We start from the raw sequence: 18,183 nt of genomic DNA, 5'->3' as shown, positions 1-18,183 counted from the left end.
TGTCTCGGTCATGTCTACATAGTTCTCGAACCCGTAGGGTCTGCACGCTTAACGTTTCGATGACAGTTATATTATGAGTTTATATGTTTTTGATGTACCGAAGGTTGTTCGGACTCCCGGATGTGATCACGGACATGACGAGGAGTCTCGAAATGGTCGAGACATGAAGATTGATATATTGGAAGCCTATATTTGGATATCGGAAGTGTTCCGGGTGAAATCGGGATTTTACCGGAGTACCGAGGGGTTACCGGAACCCCCCGGGGGCTTAATGGGCCATAGTGGGCCTTTGTGGAGAAGAGGAGAGGTGGGGAGGGCAGGACCGCGCGCCCCTCCCCCTAGTCCGAATAGGACAAGGAGAGGGGGGCGGCGCCCCCCTTTCCTTCCTCTCTCCCTCCTCTATCCCCCTCCACTCCTAATCCAACAAGGAAAAGGGAGGGAGTCCTACTCCGGTGGGAGTAGGACTCCACCTGGCGCGCCCCTCCTGGCCGGCCGCACCTCCCCCCCTTGCTCCTTTATATATGGGGGCAAGGGGGCACCCTAGACACACAACAATTGATCACCTTATCTTTTAGCCGTGTGCGGTGCCCCCCTCCACCATAGTCCACCTTGATAATACTGTAGTGGTGCTTAGGCGAAGCCCTGCGTCGGTAGAACATCATCATCGTCACCACGCCGTCGTGCTGACGAAACTCTCCCTCAACACTCGGCTGGATCGGAGTTCGAGGGACGTCATCGGGCTGAACGTGTGCTGAACTCGGAGGTGCCGTGCGTTCGGTACTTGATCGGTCGGATCGTGAAGACGTACGACTACGTCAACCGCGTTGTGCTAACGCTTCCGCTTTTGGTCTACGAGGGTACGTGGACAGCACTCTCCCCTCTCGTTGCTATGCATCACCATTATCTTGCGTGTGCGTAGGAATTTTTTTGAAATTACTACGTTTCCGAACAGTGGCATCCGAGCCTGGTTTTATTCGTTGATGTTATATGCACGAGTAGAACACAAGTGAGTTGTGGGCGATATAAGTCATACTGCTTACCAGCATGTCATACTTTGGTTCGGCGTTATTGTTGGATGAAGCGGCCCAGACCGGCATTAAGCGTACGCTTACGGAGACTGGTTCTACCGACGTGCTTTGCACACAGGGGGCTGGCGGGTGTCAGTTTCTCCAACTTTAGTTGAACCGAGTGTGGCTACGCCCGGTCCTTGCGAAGGTTAAAACAGCACAACTTGACAAACTATCGTTGTGGTTTTGATGCGTAGGTAAGAACGGTTCTTGCTAAGCCCGTAGCAGCCACGTAAAATTTGCAACAACAAAGTAGAGGACGTCTAATTTGTTTTTGCAGGGCATGTTCTGATGTGATATGGTCAAGACATGATGCTAAATTATATTGTATGAGATGATCATGTTTTGTAACCGAGTTATCGGCTACTGGCAGGAGCCATATGGTTGTCGCTTTATTGTATGCAATGCAATCGCCCTGTAATGCTTTACTTTATCACTAAGCGGTAGCGATAGTCATAGAAGCATAAGATTGGTGAGACGACAACGATGCTACGATGAAGATCAAGGTGTCGCACCGGTGACGATGATGATCATGACGGTGGTTCGGAGATGGAGATCACAAGCACAAGATGATGATGGCCATATCATATCACTTATATTGATTGCATGTGATGTTTATATTTTATGCATCTTATCTTGCTTTGATTGACGGTAGCATTATAAGATGATCCCTCACTAAATTATCAAAGTATAAGTGTTCTCCCTGAGTATGCACCGTTGCGAAAGTTCTTCGTGCTGACACACCACGTGATGATCGGGTGTGATAGGCTCTACGTTCAAATACAACGGGTGCAAAACAGTTGCACACGCGGAATACTCAGGTTAAGATTGACGAGCCTAGCATATAACAGATATGGCCTCGGAACACGGAGACCGAAAGGTCGAGCGTGAATCATATAGTAGATATGATCAACATAGTGATGTTCCCCGTTGAAACTACTCCATCTCACGTGATGATCGGACATGGTTTAGTTGATATGGATCACGTGATCACTTAGAGGATTAGAGGGATGTCTATCTAAGTGGGAGTTCTTAAGTAATATGATTAATTGAACTTAAATTTATCATGAACTTAGTACCTGATAGTATCTTGCTTGTCTATGTTGATTGTAGATAGATGGCCCGTGGGGTTGTTCCGTTGAATTTTAATGCGTTCCTTGAGAAAGCAAAGTTGAAAGATGATGGTAGCAATTACACGGATTGGGTCCGTAACTTGAGAATTATCCTCATTGCTGCACAGAAGAATTACGTCCTGGAAGCACCGATGCGTGCCAGGCCTGCTGCCGATGCAACTGACGGCGTTAAGAACGTCTGGCAGAGCAAAGCTGATGACTACTCGATAGTTCAGCGTGCCATGCTTTACGGCTTAGAACCGGGACTTCAATGACGTTTTGAACATCATGGAGCATATGAGATGTTCCAGGAGTTGAAGTTAATATTTCAAGCAAATGCCCGAATTGAGAGATATGAAGTCTCCAATAAGTTCTACAGCTGCAAGATGGAGGAGAATAGTTCTGTCAGTGAGCATATACTCAAAATGTCTGGGTATAATGATCACTTGATTCAACTGGGAGTTAATCTTCCGGATGATAGCATCATTTACAGAATTCTCCAATCACTGCCACCAAGCTACAAGAGCTTCGTGATGAACTATAACATGCAAGGGATGGATAAGACGATTCCCGAGCTCTTCGCAATGCTAAAGGCTGCGGAGGTAGAAATCAAAATGGAGCATCAAGTATTGATGGTCAATAAGACCACCAGTTTCAAGAAAAAGGGCAAAGGGAAGAAGAAGGGGAACTTCAAGAAGAATAGCAAGCAAGTTGCTGTTTAGGAGAAGAAACCCAAGTCTGGACCTAAGCCTGAGACTGAGTGCTTCTACTACAAGCAGACTGGTCACTGGAAGCGGAACTGCCCCAAGTATTTGGCGGATAAGAAGGATGGCAAGATGAACAAAGGTATATGTGATATACATGTTATTGATGTGTACCTTACTAATGCTCGCAGTAGCACCTGGGTATTTGATATTGGTTCTGTTGCTAATATTTGCAACTCGAAACAAGGGCTACGGATTAAGAAAAGATTGGCTAAGGACGAGGTGACGATGCGCATGGGAAATGGTTCCAAAGTCGATGTGATCGCGGTCGGCACGCTACCTCTACATCTACCTTCGGGATTAGTTTTAGACCTAAATAATTGTTATTTGGTGCCAGCGTTAAGCATGAACATTATATCTGGATCTTGTTTGATGCGAGACGGTTATTCATTTAAATCAGAGAATAATGGTTTTCTATTTATTTGAATAATATATTTTATGGTCATGCACCCTTGAAGAGTGGTCTATTTTTGTTGAATCTCGATAGTAGTGATACACATATTCATAATATTGAAGCCAAAAGATGCAGAGTTGATAATGATAGTGCAGCTTATTTGTGGCACTGCCGTTTAGGTCATATCGGTGTAAAGCGCATGAAGAAACTCCATACTGATGGAGTTTTGGAACCACTTGATTATGAATCACTTGGTACTTGCGAACCGTGCCTCATGGGCAAGATGACTAAAACGCCGTTCTCCGGAACTATGGAGAGAGCAACAGATTTGTTGGAAATCATGCATACAGATGTATGTGGTCCGATGAATGTTGAGGCTCGTGACGGATATCATTATTTTCTCACCTTCACAGATGATTTAAGCAGATATGTGTATATCTACTTAATGAAACATAAGTCTGAAACATTTGAAAAGTTCAAAGAATTTCAGAGTGAAGTTGAAAATCATCGTAACAAGAAAATAAAGTTTCTACGATCTGATCGTGGAGGAGAATATTTGAGTTATGAGTTTGGTCTTCATTTGAAACAATGCGGAATAGTTTCGCAACTAACGCCACCCGGAACACCACTGCGTAATGGTTTGTCCGAACGTCGTAATCGAACTCTACTAGATATGGTGTGATCTATGATGTCTCTTACTGCTTTACCGCTATCGTTTTGGGGTTATGCTTTAGAGACGACCGCATTCACGTTAAATAGGGCACCATCAAAATCCGTTGAGACGACGCCTTATGAACTGTGGTTTGGCAAGAAACCAAATTTGTCGTTTCTTAAAGTTTGGGGCGGCGATGCTTATGTGAAAAAGCTTCAACCTAATAAGCTCGAACCCAAATCGCAGAAATGTGTCTTCATAGGATACCCAAAGGAGACTGTTGGGTACACCTTCTATCACAGATCCGAAGGCAAGACTTTTGTTGCTAAATTCGGAATCTTTCTGGAGAAGGAGTTTCTCTCGAAAGAAGTGAGTGGGAGGAAAGTAGAACTTGATGAGGTAATTGTACCTACTCCCTTATTGGAATGTAGTTCATCGCAGAACCCGGTTTCTGCGACGCCTACACCAATTAGTGAGGAAGTTAATGATGATGATCATGGAACTTCAGATCAAGTTGTTACAGAACCTCGTAGGTCAACCAGAGTAAGATCCGCACCAGAGTGGTACGGTAATCCTGTTCTGGAGGTTATGGTACTAGACCATGACGAACCTACGAACTATGAAGAAGCGATGGTGAGCCCAGATTCCGCGAAATGGCTTGAGGCCATGAAATCTGAGATGGGATCCATGTATGAGAACAAAGTGTGGACTTTGGTTGACTTGCCCGATGATCGGCAAGCAATTGAGAATAAATGGATCTTCAAGAAGAAGACTGACGCTGACGGTAATGTGACTGTCTATAAAGCTCGACTTGTTGCAAAAGGTTTTCGACAAGTTAAAGGGATTGACTACGATGAGACCTTCTCACCCGTAGCGATGCTTAAGTCTGTCCGAATCATGTTAACAATTGCCACATTTTATGGTTATGAAATTTGGCAAATGGATGTCAAAACTGCATTCCTGAATGGATTTCTGGAAGAAGAGTTGTATATGATGCAACCGGAAGGTTTTGTCGATCCAAAGGGAGCTAACAAAGTGTGCAAGCTCCAGTGATCTATTTATGGACTGGTGCAAGCCTTGCTATAAGTTTAGCAGGGAGGTACCAAAGTAATCCAGGAGTGGATCACTGGACAGCGGTCAAGAACATCCTGAAATACCTGAAAAAGGACTAAGGATATGTTTCTCGTTTATGGAGGTGACAAAGAGCTCATCGTAAATGGTTACGTTGATGCAAGCTTTGACACTGATCCGGACGATTCTAAATCGCAAACCGGATACGTGTTTACATTGAACGGTGGAGCTGTCAGTTGGTGCAGTTCTAAACAAAGCGTCGTGGCGGGATCTGCATGTGAAGCGGAGTACATAGCTGCTTCGGAAGCATCAAATGAAGGAGTCTGGATGAAGGAGTTCATATCCGATCTAGGTGTCATACCATGTGCATTGGGTCCAATGAAAATCTTTTGTGACAATACTGATGCAATTGCCTTGGCGAAGGAATCCAGATTTCACAAGAGAACCAAGCACATCAAGAGACGCTTCAATTCCATCCAGGATTTAGTCCAGGTGGGAGACATAGAAATTTGCAAGATACATACGGATCTGAATGTTGCAAACCCGTTGACTAAGCCTCTTCTACGAGCAAAACATGATCAGCACCAAGGCTCCATGGGTGTTAGAATCATTACTGTGTAATCTAGATTATTGACTCTAGTGCAAGTGGGAGACTGAAGGAAATATGCCCTAGAGGCAATAATAAAGTTATTATTTATTTCCTTATATCATGATAAATGTTTATTATTCATGCTAGAATTGTATTAACCGGAAACATAATACTTGTGTGAATACATAGACAAACAGAGTGTCACTAGTATGCCTCTACTTGACTAGCTCATTTATCAAAGATGGTTATGTTTCCTAGCCATAGACATGAGTTGTCATTTGATTAATGGGATCACATCATTAGGGGAATGATGTGATTGACTTGACCCATTCCGTTAGCTTAGCACTCGATCGTTTAGTATGTTGCTATTGCTTTCTTCATGACTTATACATGTTCCTATGACTATGAGATTATGCAACTCCCGTTTACCGGAGGAACACTTTGTGTGCTCCCAAACGTCACAACGTAACTGGGTGATTATAAAGGTGCTCTACAGGTGTCTCCGAAGGTACTTGTTGGGTTGGCGTATTTTGAGATTAGGATTTGTCAGTCCGATTGTCGGAGAGGTATCTCTGGGCCCTCTCGTTAATGCACATCACTTAAGCCTTGCAAGCATTGCAACTAATGAGTTAGTTTTGGGATGATGTATTACAGAACGAGTAAAGAGACTTGCCGGTAACGCGATTGAACTAGGTATTGAGATACCAGCGATCGAATCTCGGGCAAGTAACATACCGATGACAAAGGGAATAACGTATGTGGTTATGCGGTCTGACCGATAAAGATCTTCGTAGAATATGTGGGAGCCAATATGAGCATCCAGGTTCCGCTATTGGTTATTGACCGGAGACGTGTCTTGGTCATGTCTACATAGTTCTCGAACCCGTAGGGTCCGCACGCTTAACGTTTTGATGATAGTTATATTATGAGTTTATATGTTTTGATGTACCGAAGGTTGTTTGGAGTCCCGGATGTGATCACGGACATGAAGAGGAGTCTCGAAATGGTCGAGACATGAAGATTGATATATTGGAAGCCTATATTTGGATATCGGAAGTGTTCCGGGTGAAATCGGGATTTTACCGGAGTACCGAGGGGTTACCGGAACCCCCCGGGGGCTTAATGGGCCATAGTGGGCCTTTGCGGAGAAGAGGAGAGGCGGCCAGGGCAGGGCCACGCGCCCCTCCCGCCCTAGTCCGAATAGGACAAGGAGAGGGGGGCGGTGCCCCCACTTTCCTTCCTCTCTCCCTCCTCTTTCCCCCTCCACTCCTAATCCAACTAGGAAAAGGGAGGGAGTCCTACTCCCGGTGGGAGTAGGACTCCACCTGGCGCGCCCCTCCTGGCCGGCCGCACCTCCCCCCTTGCTCCTTTATATACGGGGGCAAGGGGGCACCCTAGACACACAACAATTGATCGCTTGATCTTTTAGCCGTGTGCGGTGCCCCCCTCCACCATACTCCACCTCGATAATACTGTAGCGGTGCTTAGGCGAAGCCCTGCGTCGGTAGAACATCCTCATCGTCACCATGCCGTCGTGCTGACGAAACTCTCCCTCAACACTCGGCTGGATCGAAGTTCGAGGGACGTCATCGGGCTGAACGTGTGCTGAACTCGGAGGTGTCGTGCGTTCGGTACTTGATCGGTCGGATCGTGAAGACGTACGACTACATCAACCGCGTTGTGCTAACGCTTCCTCTTTCGGTCTACGAGGGTACGTGGACAACACTCTCCCCTCTCGTTGCTATGCATCACCATGATCTTGCGTTGCATAGGATTTTTTTTTGAAATTACTACGTTCCCCAACAGAATTAAAGGCGCATGTTGATTAAAAGAATAGGTTTAATTCAGTAGCTCAATTTGTTTTCTCAAAAAGGTACAATATTGTTATGGTAAAAGCTACACTTTGTGGCCTCAAATAGAATTCAGATTTATAGATTGATATCCATTAAAAAAATTATAAATTTATTTCTGATTCTGTCATATTAATGAACTTGCTTCAGAAACGGAGAAGAGCCATGGTTTGTTGTTGCTTGAGATGCATATGTCGGCAATGTTGCTGGAGCTAGGAACACTTCCATATTCTATTAGGTCTTTCAATTTATGTGTTGTGTGGTTTCTTATTTTATAAAGGTTGTTGTTGGATGAGCCAAACAGTGGAAAAAGTGGCTTATGGGACAATTTTAGTTCATTGGATCAGTTGTAGATATCACGTGCCATTTTTATGTTCACGTCGTCGTTAGATCAGTTGTAGAACTGCCCACACAGCTTGTGTTCTTTTCAAAACAAACATACCCTGATGCATGACAAAGTTGTAGCGTTGATCTCAAAATTATGCTTCTATGGTGTACAATATACACTATAGACCTAAGAGTGGGTAGCTTCGGCTTGCTTCTGTAGTATGCTTTCTCAATGATAATCTAACCCATGCTTGATTATATTACACATTAATCCTGTTGAAAGCTATATTAAATCCTATCTTTTGAAAGCTATACATTTAGATATTTTGATTTTTGTAATGTTCTGCATGCATTTTTACTCAGGATAATGTCGCGTTGGAAGCGTGGTTATACTTGACAATGAGCAGGTAGATGCGAGTAGGTAGGAAGGCCGCACCAGGCATGCATAGATGATGCATGCCTCTGCACATTTGTGATGGAATGGTACTAGCTTGAGGCAACTAGGCATAGTCTTTTTGGACAGGTTGTCGACAGAGAAAAATATATAGTTTGGCGTGAGGAATAACATAGCCAGGCATGCTGGTACTATAAGTCGTGTTACATAGAAAAAAATTTGTTTGTTTGCTTGAGTGAATATGTCTAATGTATACACAAATATTCAGTTATGTGTTTCAAATTTGAAGTATGTGGTTGTTGGTGTGGTCGGGATGGATACGCGGCGTTGGGAGCCATATATGTGCTATTGATGGATGTGTGGCTGAGATAGTGGATAGAGGAACAAGAAAACCGTTTTAATGGTAAAAGAATAATGATATCGTCTCATGTGCACAAGAATTATGTTCCATAAAAATAATGTTGAATAGCTAAATTTATATGCATTGTAGCCCGTAGCAACGCACGGGCGTTCTACTAGTCCTTGTACTGTCCTATGTGGAGGGTCGCTTCTTCCAGAGGTCGCTCACCGCACATAGATATTGCGGCCTCCTTATTGAATACGACTCCACAACTCCCCAAACCCTTGCAACTGTGAGCAGTCGGGCAACCAGCCTCGGTATCAAAGATTCAAAGGTCGACAAGAGGGGCGGAAGATGAGACACCTCACCCCCCCCCCCTATGCTGCCGCTCATCCCTCCTCCTCCTACATGCCAATGAGAACAACAACAACGTAACCTTCTCGTGTACCTTGGTTGCCCCGACCACTGAACCCATGGATGCGCATCTCTCCTCTGCTCGCACGACACTACATCCTCAGACCATCTTGGTATCCCGCTTCTCTGTGCCAGTGTAGGAGAGGAAGATGAGAGGAGGAGCACTAGGATTTGCGGGCGAGTCGAACTGGAATGAGGCAGCGTCTCTTGAATGGCGTGATTGTGCAAACCGGATGCCACTTTGCTTCCTCTAGAGACAGCCATAGGTTCAAACCCTGTAATCCCTCTCCTAGATCAGCAAAACTACTAGAATGATCTCCTTTGCCGATAGCCTCGGCATAGAACCGGATCCCGTCAGCATATGGCAATGCCGACGACAGCCGTCGACATAGGGCCATCGACGTAGATCCCGTCGGCATCTCTTTGTCAGACCATCGACATAGAGGCCTATGCTAACTGCTTTCCGAATGGCCGTCGGCATAGCTTTACTATCGGCACAGAAAACATACGGCATTGTTCGCCTGCCGCCGTCCAAACACGTGCTGGCATCGGCGAGCGCAACCCTATGCCAAAGGCTTTGCCGTCAGCATGTATGTGCCACGTGTCGTCGCCTCGGTACTCTTGGTGGCAATCTATGCCGATGGCAAAGCCTTCGGCATAGTTTTGGTTAATTTTTTTCTTGATGTTCCTATTTCTGCCCTGCAAACTTAAATAGCTATATGCCCTAATAGCAAAATATATAAGAAGGATGCACATATATATGAAATGGAAACATATCTAAATAGGAAATAAGAAACATTATTATATTAATAACTTGAACAACTACAAAGTATCCAGGAGGTACAATGTATTAAAGAATAAAATAAATAAAAGACCTAAAGCTAAAGCCTAGCTTAACCTCTACTAGTTCATCTTCTTGATGTTCTTCATCTTCTCTTCTTGATCCTTAACCTACACAACAATCAATAACTGACAAGAATTTGGATTATAGTTAAAAATATTGCATTTCCCAAGGGGAAATGCATTGCTGTTTGAGCTAGTGGATCAGGTATTTGGAACTGGTCCAAAGCCTTGATTAGGAAGATCCAAGAGGAAACCAGCAGAGCAAGTGACCAACTATACATTTCAGAGATCAACAGCACAACAGATGGTTAAGTGTCCAGGAAGATCAGATCGAAGCAACAGATCCAGTGCATAAAGAGTCGTTGGTGACAAAGGAATAGACAAGCCAGAAATACCAAATTAAATAGCAGTCGGCCGTTGCCAAAGTAGCAGACATACTGCCAGATAGGAGAGAAGAAGAAAAAGGGCGACTCCAGAACATCAGACAGAACATACACTTGTTTTTGTTCAAGTACTGTAGCAGGGAAACTAATTTTGCTGGAACTTCCATTCGAAGCGATGCTTGCGTCGTCCTCTGTGTGGAGCACGACGATCCTAGGCACTCGGGCCGCCAAGCATGAACATGCTTGCAAACACTGCCAGCATGAACATGGTTTCAAAGTTCAAACTGAAATTCACTTTGGAATACGGTTCAGAAATCCGATAGTATTTCCGTGGAACGCTGCTTCCTGCAACTCGACTTGATCCAATAGTATCAGAAATCCAACAAGTCAAGGTGTAGCACGGCCTCTGGTCGCCGTCCTTCCTCAGCGGGGAGCACGGCGGTGTCATCCTTGGCGCACATGCATGACCGGCGATTAGTGACGGCGCGGCAGGACGCGGCTTATGCTTGATGCGCAGCAGCTGAATTGCTATGGATGAATGCATAAGAGGGACCAAAAGACTGAAACCCACTTTGGAGCAGAGGCTGTACCAAAACCAGGATCAACAGTAAGGAATAATTGATTTGCAAAACAGGATGCACCAGCGGGAATCGAACCCGGGTCTGTACCGTGGCAGGGTACTATTCTACCACTAGACCACTGGTGCCTTTGATAACGGTGCTCTACTGATCCTCATCAGTTTGACTACCTTCAAAGAGGTAACTACGCACAACTATCACAATTAGGGGTACGTTAGCGGACTGAGTACCGAATCTAGTTCTGGTTGTCACACATTGCTCTGATTTTCGTTTGACCACATTTTGTGAGGAAAACTAAGTGGTGGGCCCACTGGTAAGGGCTGATGTGGAAAAAATAATCCACGTAGTCATCTCTCTCTTTCTCCTCATTGCCGCCCTACTCCTTCCTTTCCCCCCTCGTGCTTGCCATCCTCCCACGTTCTCTCCATCCACTCAAACGTCATGCGTCTGCCTGGCACATCACGACATCAACCAAAGGGTCACGAAACACTAGCGGCATGTGCCAAGGCGGTCTTCTCTGATGATCCCTCGGCACCTTCAGCTGTGGACACTCACGTCTCAAATTGGATATGTATCATTGCGTGGGTCTCACTAAACTCGAGTGTAATTGGACGGAGAGGCCTTGAATAGTTCAACAATGCCAAAGAACTAATAGCGGTTGTGGCACCGAAGGAGAGGAAGGAAGGCACTATGGCTCGATTCGTTGGGCTGGCCGGATCAGGAGAGGAAGGAGGGGAGGGGCAGTCTTGGAGGTCGATGGTTCTCTTGGAGGCTTAAATAGCCACACCCAACGTGGTCATTGCCTACGCTTGCCGATGTGATCGGTGGCTGCGCAATGGATGTGGGGCTTCATGTGCAACTCGATGGACCCCACAAAGAGGTGGGGCATGCTCATCGTCGGCGTGCAGTTGAAGAGGAGCACGGCGCGAGGTCAGCCAACATCGCACGAAGGCTCGGTGGACTTGAGGATCATCTCCTACACCATTGCTACCATGATACCAACATCGGGCGTGACAACAACCCGATGATGGCAGTAACAAGGATCCCAATTGCGTGGGTGTCTGGCAAGCCATCGAAGAGGAAGCGGGCATGCGCATTGCCTCGAGCCCTTGTGACGCTACTCAACACAAATGCCAACAACTTCTATGGCATGGTATAGCAGGTCACTGGCATCCTCGCACCTGTCAGCCCATATGCCGAAGCATTGTGTAGGGGGAACATGCTACAGAACAAAATTTTAAGCTACACGATCACACCTAGGAAAACTATGAAGAGGTGGCTAATGATCAACCTCACCAACTACCAAAGTAGCGGAAGCAGTGTAGAAGTTGGTGAAGTGCGACGATTCCATAGCTAGCTTATACCTTCCAACCATGAGAATTTCTCTGAGAAGATCCGCCAATCTAGAGTCGAAGTAGACCCGCCGATTTAGAGTCGAAGTAGACGACCCTCCGAGGTATCCACGCGTTTCGAAGTAGTAATCCATCAATACTTTGGTCCAGGAAGAAGAGCTCATAGAAAATTAGAGAGAAATTACCCTATCGACGCTCTGGAATAATTAGATGTCTAATTCTAGGTAGACCGAAGGAGAGATTAGAGCGAGTAGGTATGCTAGAGGGCTCCTCCAAAGGATTGGTTTGTCTCTAAGGGGAGCCCTCCCCACATATTTATAGGTGGAACAAGGGCCAAAGGGGTGGCCGAGTTAGCGAGGGAGATGAGTCCCTTCGTTGGTTCGGCTGAAACATGTGGAGGACTCCTCCTCCCCCAATTGGTTTTGCCCCTTCTCTATACAGGGGGAACCCCCATGGGTACCCTTTTGGCCCATGTGGGAGCAATCCCCTTGGGCTCGGCCTAGGGCTTTTTCACCCTATAACCTTCCGGACCTTCCATAAATAGAATGAACTTTTCTACACACTTATTATACGCTTTTGGGACTCCCGAGGCACTTTCGGATCCATCTGAAACACTTTTAGAACTCATTCTCTCACACTCTATGGTCTCCTAGTTGTCATATAAATTATTAGTCATTAAGCATGTGACACTGCAGATTCAAAAATAAGTGGACATGACCCGGAACATCTTCCGGTCAATATTTAATAGCGGAATCTTGACACTGATGACTCTATATTTGTCCCATTTTTAAGGCATGCCCATCATGCATGGTATCCAGTTTATACTCTTTTTATTATGAGAATTGCATAGTTTTTAGTTATTGTTAGTTTTTATTAGAAGAAGACATCCATATCATAGTCCACCTCCATCCTTTACTCGAACTCCCCAACAATACCCCGCCTCATCCTCCTAACAATCACCATTTTCCAACCCTATAAACCTCTTAGTGGAGCCAATGGACCTAGAAACTACGCCACCACCCTTCAATGATGTGTTGATATGCCCGATGGGTACAAATTGCGCATTGATACCCATTGGGTACGAGCACGGGCATGGATTTGTCCCCGATGGGAAGGGTAAGAGTAGAATTTTATACCCATATGAAACATTGAATTGGGTATGGGATTATTGTACCCGCACCTTACCATACTCATTGCCGTCCTATGTGCGTTCGTTCTGTGCTAGCAGGCCCGGATGGTGCTAGTTCTTTTACTGGCCCTTTAGCATCCACTGCCATGCTACAGCTGACCCCAAGTGGTGTACTTTAGGCCAACTCCAACATGCAACCCCAAACGAACGTCCGTTCTGTCCGGATTTCATCCTTTGGGGATGGGGATGGGGCCGTGTCTGCTCGGATTTGGATTTGTGTCGGCCGGGCACCCAACGCGCGGCCGCATCTTCGGCCGCATCATGTCCCCGTGCATGCAAAAGTGAGAAACCAAGGATTTAAGCCACGGCGTGGTTTGCACTAGTTCACGCCGGTCGGCAACACAGCCGGCGGCCTATAGTCTGATGCCAGCAACAAAGCCAGTGGTCAGCACAGGAGCCAGCCTTCAGAAAGGACATGTTTCATACCGGCAACAAAGCCAGCGGCTGACACACGAGCCAACCTTCAAAAGGGACAAGTTTTGTCGTTGGCAACAAAGCCACTGGCCGGCACAGGAGCCGGACTTCAAAAAGGACCGCCATCGTGGCCGAGGTCTCGCCTAGATTAGGTTGTGGCGGGCAAACATCTTCGTCTGCCAGTTCATGAACCAAGCCTTCCTCTCCGGTGACATGTTGTTCTTGTCGACGATCATCAATGCTAGTGCCACCTCCTTGGCTTTTGTGTCGGCATTGGTGGACTCGATCTCTAGCTTCTTGAGTTGAGTGGCCTCTTCGATGTCAAGCTTCCTCTTCTTCATGGCCTCCTCCATGTCAAGCTTCTTCGTTTGGAGATCTAGGTATATCTTAATTTGCTCCTCCTTTCCTTTGCTCTTCCTCTCCTCCTGCATTTCCTTTTGGCTCATCATATCCCTTGCAAGGCTATAGAAGACGCATCACGCTTCTCGTCAGACTGCGAGCTTGTCTTGCCCCTCGGCCTCTTGAGCACATGTCCCATGTCAGCCACGGCCGCCGCCTTCTCTCCTCTCTTCTTCCTACGAGCATGGTATTGGTCCTTGAACCTGGGCCAATATTTGATTAGCACCCAACAATGCGTGAGAGTGAATGGCTTGTCTTTGTGCCGGACCTTGAAGGCTTCCAAAGATTGGAATGCCTACACAATCAAACATGCGGCCAACATGAAAGGACATAGAATGCATGAAACTTAAATGGCATGCCAACATGAATGGACGCATGATGGAAAAGAGAGAGGTTCATACCAAGTCACCAAGGCCTAGGCCGCTCACGGGGCGGGCTTTGATGCTCTCAAGCGCGGCACTATATGATTCACGCTCGACCTTTCGGTCTTAGTGTTCCGATGCCATATCTGCATATGCTAGGCTCGTCAAGTTTAACCTGAGTATTCTGCGTGTGCAAAAACTGGCTTGCACCTGTTGTAGATGGACGTAGAGCTTATCAAACCCGATCATCACGTGGTGTCTGGGCACGACGAACTTTGGCAACGGTGCATACTCAGGGAGAACACTTTTATCTTGAAATTTAGTGAGAGATCATCTTATAATGCTACCGTCAATCAAAGCAAAATAAGATGCATGAAAGATAAACATCACATGCAATCAATATAAGTGATATGATATGGCATCATCATCTTGTGCTTGTGATCTCCATCTCCGAAGCACCGTCATGATCACCATCATCACCGGCGCGGCACCTTGATCTCCATCGTAGCATCGTTGTCGTCTCGCCAACTATTGCTTCTACGACTATCGCTACTGCTTAGTGATAAAGCAAAGCAATTACAGGGCGATTGCATTGCATACAATAAAGCGACAACCGTATGGCTCCTGCTAGTTGCCGATAACTTGGTTACAAAACGTGATCATCTCATACAATAAAATATAGCATCATATGCCTTGACCATATCACATCACAGCATGCCCTGCAAAAACAAGTTAGACGTCCTCTACTTTGTTGTTGCAAGTTTTATGTGGCTGCTACGGGCTGAGCAAGAACCGTTCTTACCTACGCATCAAAACCACAACGATAGTTCATCAAGTTAGTGTTGTTTTAACCTTCTCAAGGACCGGGCGTAGCCACACTCGGTTCAACTAAAGTTGGAGAAACTGACACCCGCTAGTCACTTGTGTGCAAAGCACGGCGGTAAAACCAGTCTCGTGTAAGCGTACGCGTAATGTTGGTCCGGGCCGCTTCATCCAACAATACCGCCCAACCAAAGTATGACATGCTGGTAAGCAGTATGATTTGTATCGCCCACAACTCACTTCTGTTCTACTCATGCATATAACATCAACGAATAAAACCTGGCTCGGATGCCACTATTGGGGAACGTAGTAATTTCAAAAAAATTCCTACGCACACGCAAGATCATGGGGATGCATAGCAACGAGAGGGGAGAGTGTGTCCACGTACCCTCGTAGACCGAAAGCAGAAGCATTAGCACAACGCGGTTGATGTAGTCATACGTCTTCATGATCCGACCGATCAAGTACCGAACGCACGGCACCTCCGAGTTCTGCACACGTTCAACTCGATGACGTCCCTCGAACTCCGATCCAGCCGAGCTTTGAGGGAGAGTTCCGTTAGCACGGCGGCGTGGTGACGATGATGATGTTCTACCGACGCAGGGCTTCGCCTAAGCACCGCTACGATATGACCGAGGTGGATTATGGTGGAGGGGGGCACCGCACATGGCTAAGAGATCCAAGGGATCAATTGTTGTGTCTCTCCCTGTATATAAAGGAGTGGAGGAGGGGGAGGGCCGGCCCTCTCTATGGCGCGCCCTAGGAGGAGTCCTACTCCCACCGGGAGTAGGATCCCCCCCTCCAAGTAGTAGGAGTAGGAGTCAATGAAAGGGGAGAGAGAAGAGAAGGAAGGAGGGGGTGCAGCCCCTCCCCCTAGTCCACTTCGGACTAGGCCTTGGGGGGCGCCCAGCCTCTCCTCTCTCTTTCCCCTAAAGCCCAATAAGGCCCATATACTCCCCGGGAAATTCCCTAACTCTCCGGTACTCCAAAAAATACCCGAATCACTCGGAACCTTTCCGATGTCCGAATATAGTCGGCCAATATATCGATCTTTACGTCTCGACCATTTAGAGACTCCTCGTCATGTCCCCTATCTCATCCGGGACTCCGAACTACCTTCGGTACATCAAAACACATAAACTCATAATATAACCGTCATCGAACTTTAAGCGTGCGGACCCTACGGGTTCGAGAACTTTGTAGACATGACCGAGACACGTCTCCGGTCAATAACCAATAGCGGAACCTGGATGCTCATATTGGCTCTCACATATTCTACGAAGATTTTATCGGTCAAACCGCATAACAACATACGTTATTCCCTTTGTCATCGGTATGTTACTTGCCCGAGATTCGATCGTCGGTATCTCAATACCTAGTTCAATCTCGTTACCGGCAAGTCTTTTTACTCGTTCCGTAATACATCATCCCGCAACTAACTCATTAGTTGCAATACTTGCAAGGCTTGTAGTGATGTGCATTACCGAGTGGGCCCAGAGATACCTCTCCGACAATCGGAGTGACTAATCCTAATCTCGAAATATGCAAACCCAACAAGTACCTTCGGAGACAACTGTCGAGCACCTTTATAATCACCCAGTTACGTTGTGACGTTTTGTAGCACACAAAGTGTTCCTTCGGTAAACGGGAGTTGCATAATCTCATAGTCATAGGAACATGTATAAGTCATGAAGAAAGCAATAGCAACATACTAAACGATCAAGTGCTAAGCTAACGGAATGGGTCAAGTCAGTCACAACATTCTCCTAATGATGTGATCCCGTTAACCAAATGACAACTCATGTCTATGGTTAGGAAACATAACCATCTTTAATTAACGAGCTAGTCAAGTAGAGGCATACTAGTGACACTCTGTTTGTCTATGTATTCACACATGTATTATGTTTCCGGTTAATACAATTCTAGCATGAATAATAAACATTTATCATGATATAAGGAAATAAATAATAACTTTATTATTGCCTCTAGGGCATATTTCCTTCACCTTTCGCCCATCGTCGGCGATGGCTGCGAACGGGGAGGGAGAGGAAAGAGGGCTCATCGGCGGCGGTAGTGCACGGGGAGAGAGGGGCTGCGGGCGGGTCTGTCGACCGGCGAGGGAGACGCTGATTTATATAGCGGCCGGGGGATTGGCTCCGTGTCTACGCGTCGGCAGGGAGGGGGTGCGTCGCCGCACAACGCCGCTCGTGAGGAATCAATGGAAGGCCGACCGGCGGTAGCCTTGGCATTGAGTCCCCGCGGGAAACTGAGGTGATGTGAGGACGGCGAGGTGCGGGTCGCTTACTCGGCGGGCCCGCGGTTCTTTAGCGCCAAAAACGATCTCCCCGGCGCCCCAGCGCACCGGGTTCGGCCTGGGTGTACCGGCGCCAATTTCGGCCCTAACCGGCGAAAACTGGGCACCTGGGGCGCGACTGGACCGTTTTTTGGGTGCCGGCGCTGAAAAAGGGGCCGGGGGTGTTGGGGACGTGGCTTGAGATGCTCTTAGGCGAAAAAATTTAAATCGATTGGAAACTCTTCATCAAAACTCTTCGGAAACGTATACTTGCTAAAGTATATTTAGATACATCGCCAATTTATTCTCATACAACAATAAAAAAAGCAATCTTCCTAGGAGCTCTAATCTTTCCATGGCGGTGATGTATCTTCATGGCACCCCCACCGATAGAAGTGTCCGATGATCATTGACAGTTAGAGCAGAAGCATAGTTCATTAGAGCATACACCATATCTGTACGTTGGTCCCTCAAATCTGGTACAAGCAATTCGACATTTCTCGTTATCAGAATCAGAATCTATCTTGCACCCACCATGATAGTAAGGGTTGATCTTGAACATGCACTGCGGGTC

This window comes from Triticum aestivum, chromosome 6D (genome assembly GCF_018294505.1).
Source record: "Triticum aestivum cultivar Chinese Spring chromosome 6D, IWGSC CS RefSeq v2.1, whole genome shotgun sequence".
NCBI classification, from domain to species: Eukaryota; Viridiplantae; Streptophyta; class Magnoliopsida; order Poales; family Poaceae; genus Triticum; species Triticum aestivum.
The sequence above is the reverse complement of the archived record's forward strand: the minus strand, read 5'-3'. Positions refer to the sequence as shown.